Raw genomic sequence first — 9,725 nt, 5'->3', positions numbered from 1 at the left:
GGGGGGGGGGGGCTTGTAAGCCCCCCTATGTGATAGCAGTCAAAGTAAAGTAAAAAAAAAAATAATAATACGTTTTTTAAATTAAAATGAAATAAAAGAAATCTAATAATAATAAAAAAAAATGTAAAAGTCCCCCGCCCCGGTGAGCACGCGCGTCGCCACGTAAACACGCGTTGGGTGCGCCTACGTATAAAAACGACGAACGCGCTACACATGTTGGGTATCGCCGCGCACACCGGAGTGAAAGCAATAATTCTAGGGCCAGTATTTTGGGGTATCTCTAAATTGATGACCTGTGGTGGCTTTTAAAGCGTCTTCTATGGACTTTTTGGGGTACTGCAGTTTTTCGCCGTTTCACGGGCGCACGCAATTTGTAACCTGGGCATGTTGGGTATCGTTTTACTCGTTGTAACCTCATCTTTTATATTTCATTAAAAAAATTGGTATTTTGTTGTGTTTTGGGGCATTTAATTAATGGGGTTTAATAAGGAGTTGCGCTAATATTGCGCAACATAAAAATTTGCAACTACCAGCATTTTATTCTATCGAGTCTTGGCATTCAGAAAATATATAATGTTTGGGGGTTTTAAGTCATTTTCAGGCCTAAAATGTGGAATATAGCATGGCTGCAAAAAATGAAAAAAAAAAGGCCTCTGTCATGAAGGGGTTAATTTTCACAGCCCTACTACAAATAAAAAGTTAGTAATTAAACAAAAAGTTAGTAATTATTTAAAATATGGTATTGGTTGGAATGAGTGTCTGCACTGCAAGATTCCAGTGCTAGCCAAAAAAAAATAAAAAATAATAATAAAACAACATGTTAACTTTGGCCATCAAACTGCTGTTGTTATTGGTCACATCACTAACACACTGCATAGGCAGCACAGTGGCTTAGTGGTTAGTCCTTCTGCCTTGCAAATCCCTGGGGTCCAAGGATCGAATCCTGCTCAGGATGCTGTTGGCATTGAGTTTGCATGTTCTTGTTTAGGTTTCTTCCCTCACTCCAAAGACATTGGTCCCTGTTTAACTTGGCCCAAGTAAGTATGCATGTGAGATAGAGACCTTGAGGGCAGGGATGGATGTTAATGTACAGTATGTAAAGTGCTGCATAAATTGGCAGCACTATAAAAATGCCTGTAATAAATAAGCATTCTAACCAATCTGCATTTAGAGTTCCCAGGCAGACTAATCTTTCCACTGACATACAAGGTTAATTATATTTTGTACTATTATTAATGACTTTACTACATACAGACACGTCCTAGTTTTTTAGTTCCTTGTGGATGTTTGATGTAGACTGGCAGCTTTCTTTACACCTGTACCTTACTTTGCAGGTTCTTTTGTTGTATGAGTTGATTTTTACCTACAATTAACCACAGAAGTGACGGAAAACAACAAGAGCATTTATAACTTTAGCAGCTCAAATGTCAAGCAGTAGTTGCACCTAGTGCTCATGCACATGGGCGACTGAGCCTGTACATAGTAAATACCTGTGTATTTCCTCCTGCCAGGGCACCACAGGTGATATGTACAGGCTCCTGAGGCACAGCCATGTACAGCAGTTGACTTCTATGGGAGCCTGTATGCATCACCTGTGGCTCACTGGTAGAGGGAAATATGCCGGGTTTATATTGTATGGGCCCAGTGTCCAATGCCGAAAGCTCCTGGGGGATGGTAGGAGAAGGGATCTTAGGGATGGAGAGTCCAATGGAGTGCACTGAAGGATTGCATTGTTGAGGTAAGTGTGTCGTATTGTCTTCATTCTTGTAAGCAGGACACAGCTGAAAAGGTCTGAAAATATAAAAACTCAACTTCCATGGTCCGACAAGAGCATCTTCATTTCTGCTTTTTCTAAACTGTGCTGTCAATCAGCATCATCCTCAGAGGCACCAGAGTTAATTAACCCATAGGGGTTGATTTACTGAAGATGTAGAGCATGTTAACCTGTATGGGAATTTTCTCTTCACAAGGAAATTTTTCCTTAGCTTAGTGAATGTAGTGAAAATTCACTTTGCAAAAAAATACCCACGTGAAAGGATTAAAAAAAAGTATTTTTGCTTGCATAGGATTGTATGATGGAAGTCATCAGACCTTCACCTCATTCGCTAAGTTAAGTGAAAATTCCGTTGCAAACTGAAATACACTTTAAAATGGACTCTACTGTGTTTAAGATCCCACTTTAATGTAACTATATACTCTGAGCTGTTAGTAACTATAAGGATGCTTATGAAGGTTAAAGTGTATGCAAAGCCAAAACTTGTATTTTCATTTTGGATAATATAGGGAATTGCAAAGGCCGCCGTTGGGTCTTTTTTTCTGTCTGTGTCCTGTTACATCTCCCTTGTGCATGCACTGACAGCAAAAAAAAACCAGACAGAGGTTCTTCAGTTGTCCATACACCAGTAGAATTTTGTTTATTAAAATATGTTTCCCGGGAAACATTTGATTTTTCCAATAGTTAATGGGGTCAAATCACCTACAATCATTTTTGACTGTAGTGACCAATTTACATTTTTTCTCAAAGGAAATTCTAACAGTAAATGTGGTGTTCATTCAGGAAACTCAGTTAATCCAAAATCGAATAGAATTTTGAACAACATTCATCAAGATTCTGACGATATTAAAGAATGTTCTGATGAGATTTTTTTGTATGAACATTCGTATGAAAATTTACCAGTGTATGGCCAGCTTAACTCTTCCACATTCTCATATAAAAAGAGTTTGGGCTTTACATACACTTTAACCGATAACTGTGACCATAGAAACATTTTGACTGCAGTGGCTCAAGGGCATACTGAGTACTATCCTTGTCGCACTCCTTACCGATATGTCCCTTGTAATGGGGGATGCTCGCAGTGACTGCGGATGGCGCCGCAAATATCAGCAAAATTGTAGAAATGTCACCAGCACACCAGTCCTTTTAGGATAGCAAAAGCTTCATTTGTTGAAGTATTTTGTCATATGACCAACAAGCGCTTTCGGGACCCCACAGGGTCCCTTCATCAGGCTTTAGCAAGGGTGTGCTGGTGACATTTCTACAATTCAGGGGCATAATGATCTCCATCACCAGGGCCATCTGTCTTGTCCCTGTTTGTATACACAACACGTGTAATATTTATTGTGCATTATTGTGTATGATATGCCATATTTTTCTATTGCCATAACAAAGTGTAAATCACATAATGGAGTTCTGCTTTAAGATATTCTGTAAAATATAGAAGATAGTTATTAGCTGCACTCTAAAATATCTTGCTTGAAAACAATCTAGACTAGTAAGAGCAAGTACAACAATTATACTTAGACAAATCACATATGAAGCTTCAAATATTTTCTAAACGCTCACAGTGTCCTGGTACTACTATGTCACTTCTACACTGATATAACACTACATTCTGTGAGTGTACTGTGAAACTTCTTTAGTTATCCACATCATTTCCCAAATTGTCCTAAAAAATTGCTATCAATACGACCAGTTGATGCATTGCTGTATTACCCAGGCCATATATTGGCAGCTGTAGGCTATTTAGTGTTCTAACTTGTATTTTAAAAATGACATAAGCCTTAAAGTGACACTAAACTCAGGAGTTAAACCATAAAAATGCATTCAAGTACCATATTAACAAAAATTTAGCTTATTTGTGCATTGTTGTGATGGACTACAATCTCAAATTAAGTTTACTATTGAGGGCAGCACAGTGGCGTAGTGGTTAGGGCTCCTGTCTAAATTGGCCCATGCATGTGAGATAGGTTCCTTAGATTGAAAGCTCCATGAGGGCAGGGACTAATGTGAATGTGCACTGTGTAAAGCGCTGCGTAAATTGTTGATGCTATATAAATACCAATAATAATAATAGTTTGTATTGAGAGTGAGCTTTGAGCAGTGGCTACTTTACAAAACTCAGAGGAGCCATGAGGAGGAAAAGTTACCACCTTCCAGAAGGAAGGGCAGTGTCAGCATGAATTCAGAGATAAATTGAGGATCTACAGCTGAATAAGGTACATTTTTGTTAATAGTTGAGGTATTTAAATGCATTTTTAAAGTTTAACTCCTGAGTTAAATGTCACTTTAAGAACTGAAATCTAAGAAGTACTGAAGGTGAAAATGTATTACAATTGTATAATCTCTAAATATTGTGATGCAGGACAACCCCATCAAAATATTTATATGATTGTAATTAATTTGAACACTCTCAAAATGTTGAAGTGATCAGAGGACCACAAAACACATTCGTGCGCGTAATCTAATTTTATCCCCAATGTTTCCAATAAATGTTTGTATATGAAAACAGAATTTAATTTCAGATCTCTCACAAAGGACTCCGTGAACTTTGTTTTCCATAATCTGAAAACCTGTGCTAAAAATTATTATGTCTAGAGTTCATGATACATCAGCTGCGTAGATATAAAAATAGAAAAATAGGGATTACCTAGCATATTTGACACCCAGAGCAAATAATTCTTGAACACCCTCTCCTACATACAACCAAATTGTTTTCAGTAATAATCTTTGAATGAAACAAAAAATAATAGATAAGAAAAACAAGCAGTTCAAATTGTGGATTCCCTTTACATTCCCTTGAATGTCCTTAGTTATGTTGGTAATCAGCATAGTGCGCACTGCTAAGGAACGTTAGTCCCAGAACTATGTAAGCACCATCAGGTAGGAAATCAATTCATCACTATTTAAAGAACCCCTAGAAATCGCTGGAGGAACCACAGAGTAAGTAGCCTACTCTACTAGTGTAAACCATCAAAGTTAATAGCCTGTCCTACTTTACAATATTAGTTTAGATTCGACAGTATACACTATTGTGGGCTCCTATGTTAGTCTTATTTTTCCATGTTTATAGAGACATCCCAATTCTTATTATAAAGGGTAGTGAACACTTGTGCAATGGCACATGGAATATGGTCAAGGAGTAATTTTTACATTGAGAAGTACTTTCTACATAGCAGGGCCTATGTAACCTGTGTTGGCAGGAAAAAAACCTCTAACCAAATGATTCTTTTAAAATTCACATGAATGTGGGGCCACTCCATAATAAACTCATATGTTACATAAATTTGAGGTTGCTCCAAAAACTGTCCTTTCCTTTCCTTACGAGTCATTGTAATACACCTAATATTTAACGTAAAAGTGTAGGGTTTATAGCTTCAGTGCATAGTTGCAGCGTAAATAAAATGTTGTTCATATGAGATTCAAACAAATCATTTGACCCTATTCTAATAAACACTAAAAAATTCCAGCACAAGGGGCGAAGGGGGTTCTTCACAGTAAGATCAGTTAGGGTCTGGAACTCACTGCCACAGGCGGTGATTTCAGCAAATAATGTGGAATTGTTCAAGAAACTTTTGGACGATTTCTTAAGGGACCGTAATATACAGGGGTACAGGTACTCCTAGAATGAGATCCTAATAGGTTGGACTTGATGGACTAATGTCTTTATTCAACCTCAAATACTATGTAACTATGTAACTATGTAACTATATTGTTACAGAAAATGAAAAATGGGTTTTCTTTAGGACTTGGTTTTATGACCCGGTTTGACTTTTAAAGCGGTTAAATCTTTGGCAAGATGTGAAACAATAAGGCTGTCGATCTGTCAGGCTGTCAGAAAACCACAGTTTCTGTATCCACGTTACTACTATATAAAAAGTTATAGAACTTAAAATATGGAGAAGTTGAGGTACTTAAGAAACAAAAAGAAAAATAGTTTTACATTCAAGGCTTAGTTATTCCACAGATACAATCCTCACCAAGCCAAATAAGCAAACATCAAAGCACCGCACCTGCTTCCCTGCACACCAACACCCAGGATTCAATAAAATCTCTCTGACTCCAGTCTGCAAGTACCAGGATTCAGTAATGGCTTTGCAAGCCACTATTGAAGTCTAAGTTCACTTTTTCTCTAGGACCTCACAGCTACATGCAAAGGTGGTGCAATTGCCAGGCCAGTGACTCTTGCTTTGCACAAGACTGGCTAATTGCAATAAGGGCACCTGGAAGGGATGGCTATCTGCTAAGACCACTTTAAACTTGTGTATAAGTGTTACTTAAGTCAGACTGTTTGCAATCATACATTATGGCTCACATCAAACTAGCCACAGAAGAGAACACAGTTCCCAGCACAGATATTTGGGTACTATAAATAATGTACTCTTTATTAATACAACATATTTTCCAAGTTATAAAAAGGGGCAAAAACGCTAGACTCTTTTTCTCTAGTCAACACTAGAAATTTCTTCTACGAAAAAAATTGAATTTCACAAAGGCTGATATGCCAAGCTTATTCTACTGAATTACGTGTTTTATATATGTTAAAGTGGCACTAAAATCAGGAGTTAAATCTTAAAATTTCATTCAAGTACATTAACTATTGCATGCTGACACTGTCCTTCCTGCTGGAGGGTGGTTACTTTTGTTACCCATGGTCCTAATGTGTGTTGTAAAGTAGTCACCGCTCCAAGATCGCTCCCGTGATGCACTACACGTTTAGTTAGCTAATTTGTATTGAAGTTATAGTGAGTGAGCTTGGAGCGGTGGCCAATTTAGAACACGCACAGGGACCATGGGGAACAAAAGTAGCCACCCTCCAGAAGGGAGGACAGTGTCAGCACCAATTCACAGATGATTTAAGTATCTACAGCTAAATGATTCACAGATAGGCTACATTTTTGTTATTAGTTAGGGTACATGAATGCATTTTTAAGAGTTTGGTGTCTCTTTAAATATACAAACTGTATATGTTATATGTTAACAAAGGTTAAAACCAAGTAACTGCAAAATGTAGTAAACCTGACAAAGGTCAACATCTGTTTTTTTAATCATATTAACAAAAATTTAACATGCATCATGACGATTTGGAAACTCTAGTATTAGCATCATTGGCTAAATGATGTGTGGAAACATCATTAGAGGCCATCAACTAGGTTTAAATATTCTAAATGTAAGTACCAAGCAACCCTTTTCTCCCTCTACTGTCTTTTATTCTCTATTCATCTTCTTTTGGTACCCAAACCTTCTTTTTATTTCACTTTTTGGCAATCTTTCCTTGCACTCTGATTTTTTTTCATTAAACCTTCTTGAAATGATCCCAATTAAAATCTCCTTTAACTCAGTAAACTTTCTTGTTACTCTAATAAATACTTCAAAATATATGTGATTGTTAGCTACTGTATTAGACCACTTTACACATGCAGTTTAATCATTTTCTGTTGTGGTCTCTTTTTATACTTATCATGGTTGAACATTATTGTCATTTAAAGACAGCAACACATGTTACATCTAACAGATTGTACAACCAAGCAGTAACAACAGCTATTTAGTACATGGGGCTACCAGGAGACCGTACAGGAGATTGTACGGTCAGATTGTAACACGTGAGGCCAACTTTAATTTACCTTATGAAGTGACGTATTATTCAATGAAGCAGATTCTGGAAAACAAAAAAACACAAAATTCACTCATTGAAATTTGAAAAGTTATATAACTAAAAGATGTGAATATTATTTATTTTGGAAGAATGCTTTGTTATGTGAGGGTTTCTTTTTTTTTTTTTGTGGTTATTGAATTGGTGCATTCCACTAAGAACATCCTGTGGAGTAGCATGGATCCATAATCTATAGAACACAAAATTAGTGTTGTTACCATTAGCAACCACTTAAGTTTTTACTTACATTAAAAAAATAAAACTTTTTTGATTGGTCACCATGGACCACAACTTCAATTTTCCTCTAATTGTTCACTCCAGTTTTAACAAGTTAGGCATGTGAACTTTAGAATGCTACATTTTACATGTAAACACACTTTACTGTGATTGTACTATATACCACATCTACCGGCCTCCCTCCATCCATATCTCTACTCACCCCCTCAAATCTCTACTCACCCCCTAGGAAAACTTAAGCAAGTGTTCCTCATTCATTTAACATTGAATGAAATGGGGGGAATTTACCAAAATTGGAACAGAAAGAATATGGAGAAGTTGCCCATTGGTTGCCATGGGCAACTCTGTTCTGCTCCAGATTTGATAAATCCCCCTCAATGTATTTGAAAGGGCAAAGAACCACAGATGTCTGCAAACTGCACTAAATTGAGTGGATCAGTAAATTATGCACTGAAAGAGTGGATTAGTATGGATTCAATGGAAATAACTTTTATCATTCATTCATCACAAGGAGAAGGTAAATATTGGAAAACCCATTTTAGCATTTTCCTTAACATTTTCTTTTATCTACCCTACAATGAAATGCATGCTTATGCCATAGTACGACACATACCTTCACAATCCACTGTTAATGCTGCCCATAAAAAGGTTTATCCAGAAGGTGTTGAGAGGTCAGCAGGCCGGTCCTTTCCGGACAGTCACGTGATCAGGAACTTGAGCATTTGTGTCAACCATCACTATGCTGAAAGTCCATCTGTGATTAGATCTGAGTTCCACCTGATAAATGGTACTTGACAGCTGGTAGATGTCCAAAACATAAACAAATGACAGGATTTCCTGATCTCAACAACTCCCTGTTTCCTTCGTCAAGTTAAAAGATCAGGTATTGACTTAGGTCCACAGAGATGAACATCCATAGACCAAAGGTCATCTAATGACAGACAGCCTCAGGACATCCACTGATTACCGGTGATGAAGGGAGCTTGTGCTATCTGTGCCTGTCCACTTGACACCTCCACAAAGCAGCAGCATCTGATCTCATCCGCATGGAGCTCCTGTAATGTCTTTAGACCCAGACTACTCCTCTCACACACCTAAACTTTTCCTGTCTGCACCTCTGACTTATTTCATAGCCAGCTCCTCCTTCGCTCTCTCTCTAAAAACTTTAACCCTGTGAGGAGAAACAGCCCAGCTGGCATGGCTTCACCCTGTGAAGTTACTTGTTAAAAGGAGGGGTGTGTCAGCCGGCAGACAGCTCAAGCACACAAGAAAGGAAGAGGGATTTGTGGGATTACCTGGGAGATGTACATTAGTGGAGGAAGTCACAAGCGCCTGACAGTCTGCAGGATGTAGACCTCAGGAAGGAATAAAGACTTCTATCACACACAATACCACATAAATAATACAGGTTCTTTTAATAACCCGAAAGTTACCTGATCAAGTCAGGTTACTGCTATCCACAACAATCCCTGACGCAATTTTGTAAACGTAAGGTTAAAAGAAACCTGTCATAGGAGAAATACATGGGCTATTACTTTTGACCCCTCCATTGAAAAATACTATTTGCTTGACTGTTGTGCTGTTGATTTGGCATGTATAGTTTATGAGTCACTGACCTAGAACAAGAATAAACAGAGGGAATTCTAGTTTTATTCCAACGTTCATTTGACACATGCTTATTCTGGGTTAGCGACCGAGGAAATATTATATCCAGACAGGGCAACTAACATGTTCAAAGGAAGGTAAGCAATGGCAACTGGCATAGTCCAGACAGGTGTAATTTGATTTTGAATCAAATGAAATACATTGTTCAAATTGAATTAAGTCCACCCAAATTGAAATAAATGTACTAGATGGACACTGATTAGATGGTCTGTTGGCCTCTTCTCTAAAGGACTCCAGTGGAAACCTTTCCCGCTTTAGTTCTATCTCTGTCCACTCCTCTAGCTGAGACCATTAGGCTATTATGCAGGAGAACATCAAGAACCCGTGTTGTTTCAGGAACTGCACAGCACTGGGTGCTATTGTACTGGGAAAAACAACTGAAATGAATAGCCT

The 9,725-nt window shown here is 37.8% G+C and overlaps 1 protein-coding gene across 1 annotated transcript in view; it reads right to left on the bottom strand.

Moving 5' to 3' along the window:
• The window catches only part of SP6 (Sp6 transcription factor), a 28,108-nt gene extending 19,359 nt beyond the window's left edge, over positions 1-8,749 (bottom strand). The window contains exons 1-2 of the mRNA XM_018565590.1: positions 8,281-8,749; positions 7,402-7,436 (exon numbers count right to left, since the gene is read on the bottom strand). The gene's annotated coding sequence lies outside the window, so the exon portion shown is untranslated. The remainder of the gene's footprint in view (positions 1-7,401; positions 7,437-8,280) is intronic.
• Between the last annotated feature and the right edge of the window lie 976 nt (positions 8,750-9,725).

Source organism: Nanorana parkeri, unplaced genomic scaffold, assembly GCF_000935625.1.
Source record: "Nanorana parkeri isolate BGI_ZX_2015 unplaced genomic scaffold, ASM93562v1 scaffold864, whole genome shotgun sequence".
In the NCBI taxonomy this organism is placed as follows: Eukaryota; Metazoa; Chordata; class Amphibia; order Anura; family Dicroglossidae; genus Nanorana; species Nanorana parkeri.
The sequence above is the reverse complement of the archived record's forward strand: the minus strand, read 5'-3'. Positions and strand labels throughout refer to the sequence as shown.